Below are 9992 nucleotides of genomic sequence, written 5' to 3'. Positions count from 1 at the left end.
ACCTCCGCAACAACAGCAGACGCCGAGTCGGCTCGCCGAAGAGCAGCCTCGTCGCCTCGCTAAATCGCTGCCACGTCGCCGGAGACGATGAGAACGAGACGACGAAATCGTCAACCTCTCCTTCTATAACTCTCTCTCTCTCTCCGTCGGCAAAAGGAGCACAACTAGCGGAGCAAAACAACAACGAATCGAGCAGCAAGCTAACAAATGAAGCTGGAGAAGAATCAAAACATACTCACCGGAGAAAAAGAGGAGAAGGAGCTCGAGGACAAGATAGAGAAGCCCACACCGCAAACTCCAGTGGAATCACCGCCGCGACGTAGCCTGCACGAATCCACGCCGCGGCGTAGCTTACGCCGCGTCGTCGCCTCCCGGAGTCGCCGACGAAATCTCCGCCGAAATCACCGGAAGAGACGACGAGGAAAAAGGCAAAAAGCAAAATGAATCTCTCACACTCTCTCTCTAGTCTGATTCAGACAATCTCTCCGGTGCGGATTTCAAAATTTAAATAGTGTATGTGGGTCCCACCATTAACACTCACAAAAAAATCTCTCTGTCGGCAACACAAAATGGGTCCCACAAAAATGTAAAAAAAAAAGAAGCCCATTTAGCCCACATATGGAAGCCCGAACTTACAATAATCAAAAGCCCACATAGTCTAGATAGCACGAATCTTAAACAAAATCCAAGGGACAAAAAAACGAATGATACAGCCCAACAAAAACATGCGACAGCCATATAGCCTTTCCCAAAAAAAATCCTCCTAATCACAATGCCGTCGCGGAGATGACAATGACAGGGACGATGAGCTCGAGGTCGATTTACCACCGGGAGCTCCTTGGCCCCATCCTGCCTTGATCCGTGCCATCGGCACTTGCTTCCAGCGAAGACGAGGTGGTGGTGGTGGCTCCGCTGCTCATGTGCCTGTACAAGGCGAGACGAAGTTGTAGACGACACTGGAGGGGGCAAAGCTGGCAGAGATGGAGAGGGCCAGAGGGAATACCTCCGCGACGGTCCTGGAGCTCGACAGCCCGCGCGGGTCCTCGATACGCGCCTGCTCACCAGCCATCGCCACCTACCGGTGGTGGTCCACGCCGTCGCCAGATCCACGGGGAGCGGCTCGGCTCAACGCCACCCTACTTGTCATCGGCCTTCTTCACCACCTCTGCGCCAAATCAACCGCTCGGATCGTCTCCTCGATAGCCTCCTTGCCGCTTCCGCCACCACCGCCTCACCGCTTCCGCCGCTCGCACCGCCTCCTCGTCCACTTTCGCAACCACCGCTACCTCACCTTGGCTCACCTCATCGTCAGCCCGCTCGTCGCCGGAGATCAGAGGCGGAGGCGATGACAGATGGTGGTGGCATGCCAAGCGACGGCGGGGACTCTGGCTCCTCCTTTTAACCAGCTGTCGTTCGATCCCCGCCACCTCCGCTGCCTCTATCGTGCATGCAGAGCTGGCCTCATCCATCGGTTCTTTCTCAGTGCAAATCAATGGTGGAAACTCGAAAGCACAAGCCACAACCATGGTGTATGAGAGAAGACGAGTGAACTTGGATTGAAAGCAGAGGTGGACGACGAGGCACTCACAGCTCACAGCTCCCGATTCCCAAAGGCTACCTGCTAACTTATGCGTGCCACTAACACCTAGCAAATATTCATTTTCACCCCTAATAGTATTTTTTATCCTATACTTCACTACATATAAAATATTTTCGAAAATACCCCTAGGTTAGTACTCACGTATTTATGTGCAGGACCTTCTAAGTTTTAACTTTTCAATACTGGTTTGGTCTGATGTACAAAGAGTAACCTTTTATATGACTCCATATTAAGACCGTGTTTAGTTCATACCTTTGGTTGAATTTAGAACGATGTTACGGAAAAATTAGAAATTTATATATAGAAAAGTTTAGATATAATGGAAAAGTTAGAAGTTTGAAGAAAAACTTTGGAACTAAACACGGCCTAAGTTGATGATAGGAGTCATTTACTTTAAAAATATGCATTCTATAAATTTCGTAATTTTCATGTAATTTGATAAATTTTGTAGATCCTATTAATCTAAAAGACATATCTTCCAAAGTATTTGTTAAACGCATACAGATACGCTTAAAGAAGTTATTTGTCTGTTAACAAATCTGTTTTTAAAGTTGAAAAATAATTTACACGGGACAAGTACAGCTATCTAAATACGGCACAGAAGAATTAGCCATGCATAAACTGATCGTATTGCTCTCTTTTTTAATAATAGAATAAAATATCGTGGCCTTTGCTCAAACAAGCTACAACCAATTATTACGTAGCTCACACAATAGCAAACTCACACAGTGAGTCCGGAAATCACAGTATGAAATTTTTAAACAAGCATAAACTAATACACCACCAACACAAGATAAAGATCCCACAACTATTGAATCCTATTTGAGAACCTCCATCCGAAGTTGGCAAAGAGCTGCATAATCGTTGACTCAAGTTTACGACATGTATCATTAATTAGTTTGATATCTTCTTCACACCTCTATAATTGCCCAATACTGAAGCCAATACGTTGCCCTGAAAAGTACCTGCAAATAAGATTTTTATGGTAATTTATCAAAGCCCATCTTATTCCTACTAAGTCAGAGAGCCCAACATAAAACGGATGCTCCAACAAAAATAAGATTCTTAATTTTTTTTATCAACACCAAAAAGGTGTTCGGGAGTGAGCTTTGGAAACCACACTCCCTAGCACACAAAACAAATCAGCATTTATCTCATAATTAATCAAGTATTAGCTAAAATAAATTTGAAAAATGGATTAATATGATTTTTTAAAGTAACTTTCGTATATAATTTTTTTTTGCAAATAAAACACTGTTTAGCAGTTCGAAAAGCGTGCACGCGGAAAATGAGAGAGATGAGTTGGGAAGATGGAGATAAGAACTCAGCCCAAGCCAATTCCTGAACATATGAGACATCCTTTGTGGAGGATATAAACCAAAGGAAATGTGTACAGATCTCCAAATAAATCTTAAAAAATGACAATCTTTTTTGTAAAAAACATCTTAAGCCATTTATATTTGATTCTAATTCGGATTTTTAGGGCGTTCAGTGAAAAATGTTGGACTACTTATAATCGAAGCCATCCCTAGAGCCACTGTGCATTATGCAGATAAACAAATTTCAGACATGTTATCTTATCCTATGTGGCACTTTAAGGCCGCTCATATGAGGCTCTTATACTGTGAATGGTCTAAGAAAGATGATAGAACTACAGTTTTTTGGTTTATAAAAAAAGAGAAAGTGATGGATACACTCAGGCTGAATTTTTTTTAAAAAAAAATAAATACAGGGAACGGGTAAGGAACAAAGTAATTTCATTTTTTTATGAAGTAACTAAAATACATGTTAATTGTTAGGGCTATTATATAAAACATATAATTTAAAGTCATAAAACGATGGAATAACAATAACCAAATCGATCATCATCAACCACATATATTTGACATTGTCCTCTGTTTTGTTTTATCTGATATGTAATTTAAATATATACAAACATAATGCAGACAAATAAACAATAAATAATACGTGCCTTACTGTGTAATATGGTTTATACAGGTTACATGGATAGGGCGCCAACAGCGCACAGGCTTTCTAGTCTCTTAAGGCCTTTCACAGTGCTCCTAGGTGGAGTGTTGCCTTATTGTGCCAGCTAGGAATTTCGCCGACATGTCGCGTAGCACCGCGTCCTTGTTGAGCCGCTCGCTCCCAAGCAAGGAAACGCGATTCCTCGCTCGCGCGAGGTAGAGGGAACGCCTGGAGCTCGCGCTGTGGAGGGCATGCCTCCAACTCACCGTCCCCTCGCGCCCTCTCCAGCGTCGACCTCGTTGCCGTCTCCCGCTCCGTGCCGCCGACCTCGATGTCGCCGGGGAGCTCGTCGCCGCGCCGCTTCGATCCGTGCCGCCGCCACCATCCTCGTCGGAGAAGCTCGCCGGCTCGATGGGGAAAGCGCGGAGAAGGAGAGGAGCTCGAGGTCAATGCCGCGTCCAACCTCGCCGCCGTCGCCTTGATCCAGTGGGCCTAGGCCAGATCTGGCCGCTCAGCCCGGCGTCGTAGCCGTCGCCGCTCGGACCGCCGCTTCGCCCGGCTTTGAGAGGAAGACGAGGTCGCGTGGCTCCGGTCGACGACGACCGCCGTGAGGACGGCCGTGCCGCCGCTCGTCGTCCGCGAGGAAGACGAGGTCACGCGGCGACCTCCGCGAGGAAGACCCCACCGAGAGCCCGTCGCTGCGGAGCGGGGTAGGGGGAGGGAGGCGCCAGCGTCTGTGGCCTCTGGACCCGACGATGAGAGGCGCCGCCGCGCCGAAGTCCATGCCTTCTTGCCCGCCGTCCTCGCCCCGGGGCTTCCCGTCCGCCGCGTCCCTAGCGTCGTTCGGTGCCACCGCCACCCTCGCCGGCTGTTGACGTAAAACACGAGGCCTGGGAGATCTGCTTAACTCCAGTGCAGGTCCAAAGCTCGCCTTCAGGTGTGTTAGCGTGCCAGTTGATTTGATCCTGCAATCAACAAGAAATAGAAACAGAGAGATCGCGGTTAAATCTATAAATGATAGCCAATCGGCTAAGTGCCGATAACATATCATTTATCTTTGAGCCGATGTCATATGTGAATCGATCGGAGACTATAAATAGATAATAAAGAACTAAATCTACTCGATCGGTTGTAGATATTACCAATATATAGTTCTTATATCGATATATATTTAAATCAAGTGATTGGGATAGATCGGTCGCCATGCCGAGACAGTATAAATCACTTGGATCGAAATATATATTAATAACAGGACTATATATGTTTATAACATAGCCGATCATATAGATCTAGCATGTATAGGCTAATACTCCGATACTACTCTATATCAGGATATTAAAATAAGTATAATATATCAAACAAAAGCTTAATATACTTAAATGCAATAAGATCTTGACATAAAGGGCGGATTTAACATGTCACTGAAGCATATAGAGCAAATATGGTTAAATCAGATAATATCGGCTGAAACTCCGATACTACCCTAATCGGCAACCAGAAGGCATGCTAGAGATTGATATTCTAAGCACGACTTAATAGATCAAACTCAACTGATGCAGCATTAAGTATGAAAAGAAGAACAATATCTAGACAATCAAGCCGCTGGAAGTTTCATAGAGTGGTAGATATCTTATATAATCTAAATCAACATCAAAATCTAACCTAATCGGCTATCCTCTACTAACAGATGTTAGCCGATTGTAGGTTAGGTAGCGATATTTGCAGAGATTATGTACGATATATGATAACTCAACGAATTACGTAAACAAGATTAGAGTATCATGAAGATGGAAGCACTAATCCCGAGAACACAAGTCGTCGTAACAAGTTTTACCTCTTGTTGAAGATCGAAACCGATGCAGCTCAACCCGAAAGCAAGAACTCGTCGAAATAAAATTAAAGCAAAAAGGTGGCGATGCGCCGAAATTGTATTGAACGTGTGTTTTCCTTTTTTTTACATAGGGCTCGGGATCTATTTTTACCCGAGAATTACAAGATATGTCCATACTGGACACGACTATTATCTCTAACAAACTCTAAGATACCATAAGTCTTTGCGGCAGACTTTTGCCCTAAGCATATCACTAAGGAAATTATATAAAACATCCTAATTAATAGATACAATTGCCTTTTCAGGACTCTATCCACGTGGGACAATCATCTTGAAGCATATCAACTCAAACCCAATGTTGGATACGAGTCATATTGCCGGAATCGGCTGTATCACCTAATCCAGTCTGATTCAGATTTAGCCGATTCTAGTCGTAGCCGATCTGGACTCCAGCCGATTCTTACACTGTTCCCGCAACAATCCTTATCTCTGATTCCGCTTCGATCCCATCTTCACCTCCGATGCTAATATTACCAAATTTGGTCGTTAACATCGGCTTCTTCCGCGAGGGAGGAGGGGAGAGCCGGCACCGCTCGGCCCCGAGGACGCCGCCGCCGCAGGACCCGCTACCTCGCCATGCGTGCAGCCATCCCGCCGTCGAGGTCACCGCCGTCCGGCCCCGACAAGGAGAGGAGGGGGCGGGCGGTTTGCCGTCGTACGCCGCCGTGGAGCCGAGTGAGGGAGAGCCTCGTCGTTGTCCACACGCTCCGCTCCGCGTCACCGACCTCGGTGTCGCCGGGGAGCTCATTGCCACGCCACTTCGGTCTGCGCCGCCGCCACTGTCCTTGTCGGAGAAGCTCACCGGCTCGATGGGAAAGCGCGGAGAAGGAGAGGAGCTTGCATGAGGTTGAGGCCGCGTCCGAGCTCGCCGGCGTCTGTGCCTTCTTGCCCGCCGTCCTCGCCCTTGCCACTTGCCGTCCTGGTCAGTGGCATGCGAGAAGAATGGATAGATATAGAGAGGGAGAGATGAATGTGAAAAGAGAGATGGTGGGACCTACTAATATGGGTGGGACCCACAAACATGTATTGTTTAAGACACATGCACTGTGAAGTGTGGTTCTTTATCCGGTTCTTTGTCTAGCTGGAGGCTTTGAGCTCCTCATGTGTGTTACCCGCACTGCTACTGGCCTTATACCGAATTCAGGGCGTGTTCTCGAGCGTTAGCGACGCCACGTGGCTCAGCCCGATTGCAAGGTTCGCTCCCTCGCTCGCAGCCGTCGGATCGCGTATCCATGGTCAGAAATCGATGCGGTGGAGCTAATTGTAATATAGGAAGTTTAAGGGGGCTTTTTCCAAAACGGTGAATACCTCTTCGCCTGTTCGGTCTTGCGCTTGTTTCCGTCTAAGGACAGAGGAACTCCCTCTTCCTTCTCCTCGGTCGCGTTGTCGCCACTTACCTCCACCAATTCCGCCCTGATCCCCTCCGAACGTGCTCATCCGCGGGCTCTCGACGAACACCTCCGGCCGCGACCCAGTCGGACTCGGAGGAGGCCGCCAGATTTTTCTACTCCCTCCCCCTCCGTGCCGTCTCTCTACCCCTCTGCCTCCATTTGCCGCGGCCTTGGGACGGACCACCATCGCCGTGCGGACGGACGACCGGAGCACGGCGTATACGACATCGTGTGCGGCAGCGGGCCCCTCGACGAGCCTGCGCGCGTCGGATTTAAGTATGTCTTTTTGTTGTTCTGAAGAAATTGTGTGTATCATTTCTTCAGGTGCCCTGTTGCAATTGAAGTATGGAGGATAGTTTGCTACGCTTTCAACATTAGCTCGCTAAGTGTGCATAAACCTGTCAGTAATCTGGCTACATTATTTTCAAATAGCACTAATTGTTGTTGTCAGCGTATCGATTTGCTGCCTTGTGTTTACACCTAAATTTGACACCTATGGACGAAATAGGGAAAAATTGCCAAAGTTTGGAAAGTGCCGGGTTTCCTTCACAAGGGCCGGTTAGACCACATCTATGTGGACGGTCTGACCGGCTAGTAGGGTCGGTCTGACCGCAGGTATGTGGGCGGTTAGACCGTCAGGGTCCGAGTCCGAGTCTGTTTTCGTCGGGTCTCGGGTTTCCTTGCTCGGGAAGGCATGTTTCGTGTTTCCATTGGTTTCTATCCCGAGTTGGACGTGGAGAAGGGCCTGTAGAGAGCAAGACCAACCCCTATTTAAGGGACAAGGCCGGTTCATTGTAAAACCCCCTAATACAATCTACTTGAATCGTTCTTTTACTGTGTTTTCTATTTTACCCTAGTTTAGTCCATCTTTGTCGGTTTGCGCCGTAAACCGTCCGCCACCGCTGCGAGAGTGCGACACCTCTTTGTAGGTTTGTCCTGAAAACCTTCCGTTTTGCCCACGAGACGGGTAGTTATCCTCATATCGATCTAAATCGGCCTAGAGGCTGATTTTGATCTCTAAATCGGCTCCATTAGCCGGTTTAGCTGTTTTTCTACAAAACCCATCTTGATTTGGCCGCTTGGCTAGATTAAGGTGGTTGGCGAGGCGTTTAGGTGTTGCGATCGTGCTTATCGACTTGTCACAAAAAGTTGCCAACACGATTTTTGACGACTCCGTTGGGGAACGATCTAATCGGCCATATCATGGCCGAATTTCATTTAATCTAGTAATTACTGTTCATCAAATCAGGAGTTTCGGCTTAATAGCCGAAATCAATCTACACTGTACTGCTATCGCTACGCACTGGTTTCATCGCCGGATTAATCTATTCGGCGGCGAAGTTAATTATCTAGTCGTCACTGAATCCATCTGAATACTTGCCGTTCAGCCCGCCGCGTATACCGAGGATCATCGTCGGGAGGCAGAGGCCGGCTCGACGGCCTCGTTTCTTTTTGTTTCACACGGCAACAGAAAGATTTGATTGATCAAAGCTAGTACTGTACACGAGTTAGAAAAGATCAGGCTATTCAATCCGATCTATTACTGTTCACATTAAAAAAAAGGAAGATAAAAACCGATTCAATTTGTATCGGTTACACTGTGAAGCTTTAGATTAGTTTCTAAATTTTGCTAAGTCTACTCGGTTGATTATCAAATAAATCAAATACTTTTGCCGAGTACAGTACATACGAGGAAGTCAAGACCGTATATTAATTTATTCGGTCAAAATATTTCGGCTATGAGCTATATGGCCGGAATTAATCAAGGAATTTCTTCATCAACTATAACGAGCAGGAACGGGTTCAACAATATTACTACACAATACATTAGGACTGATCAAGGCATTATCCCGCTATCTCAAGTCGTAGTTTCACCAAAGGTAACTTCCGATTCGGCCAACTCATACTTTGCTATTCAAAAGGTTAATGATCGTTGTGTAGATGCATATGCTACCTCTAGTTTTGCTCCTATACAATATGCTTATAATGCTATGGGGGTCAATGGGTGATTATACAGCCGATTACACAGGAATCGGCTATATGCAAAACCTAGCTAACGGTATGACTGGTCATGACACCGGTCTAACCGCATCCTATGCCGGTCCAGACCGTGCCCTATTTTGGCCAGATCGGACCTCCTATGGCCGGTCTGACCGCACCACTAACCAGGGAGTTTCTCCAAGTTTTCATACCATAACTAGCAGTACTGATTTTAATTATTATTCATCACCTGTTAATACTGTTAGTCATGCTATTCCACATATCCCTAATGCCTACAATGATATTAATAGGGGATATCCTCCCGATACTAGGTATGGCCAATATAACAATATTGTGCCACAACAACCACCTTTTAGGCCACCAAGTCCACCACCAGATCCACCAAAGCCTGAAACTGTGGAGGATTGGTTTAGAAATACTATCAGGGAGAATTTCACAAAACTAAGGAATCGTGCTAGGGAGTACCAAAAGCCGTATCCTGATTTTTATGACGCTGTCCCATATCCTCCTGATTATAAAATTCCTAAATTTACCAAGTTTAGTGGTGAGAATAGTAGGACTACATACGAGCATATAGATCAATTCTTAGCGCAATGTGGTAGGGCTAGTAGTATGAATACATGTAAATTGCGCTTATTTTCTTTATCTTTGTCCGGTACTGCTTTTGCATGGTCTACTTCTTTACCGGAAAATTCTATTTTTTCATGGGCTCAATTAGAACAAAAATTTCATGATTATTTCCACACTAGTGAGACTGAGCTTAGGTTGTCTGATTTAACATCGGTTAGGCAAAAATACAATGAATCTGTCGTTGATTATATTGAAAGGTTTCGAGATATTAAAAGCCGATGTTTTAGTTTGAAAATAACTGACAAAGATTTGGCCAACATTGCATATGATGGATTGCTTGATTCTATTAAAGAGAAATTGAATGGCCAGATATTTCTTGATATTGATCATGTGTTGCATGAAGCTCTGGCTCAGGAAAGCCGAGTGGATGACAATAGCTTACAAGCTAGTTTAGATGAAAATGCAATATCATGTATAGCCGAACCAAGCGATGGTTCGGATTGTGGTAATAATTTGTGCAATGATGCCGTAACGAGTATAGCCGAACCAAATGTTGATTCGGATTGTCTTA

General features: G+C 45.9%; 1 long non-coding RNA gene across 1 annotated transcript; it reads right to left on the bottom strand.

Moving 5' to 3' along the window:
- Positions 1-503: 503 nt before the first annotated feature.
- LOC112938194 (uncharacterized) lies at positions 504-1600 on the bottom strand. The gene is made up of 2 exons (XR_003241233.2): positions 1004-1600; positions 504-924 (listed from the first exon to the last, which is right to left on the bottom strand). It is a non-coding gene; the product is annotated as an uncharacterized lncRNA (long non-coding RNA).
- Positions 1601-9992: the final 8392 nt, after the last annotated feature.

Source organism: Oryza sativa, chromosome 3, assembly GCF_034140825.1.
Source record: "Oryza sativa Japonica Group chromosome 3, ASM3414082v1".
Taxonomy (NCBI): domain Eukaryota; kingdom Viridiplantae; phylum Streptophyta; class Magnoliopsida; order Poales; family Poaceae; genus Oryza; species Oryza sativa.
The sequence above is the reverse complement of the archived record's forward strand: the minus strand, read 5'-3'. Positions and strand labels throughout refer to the sequence as shown.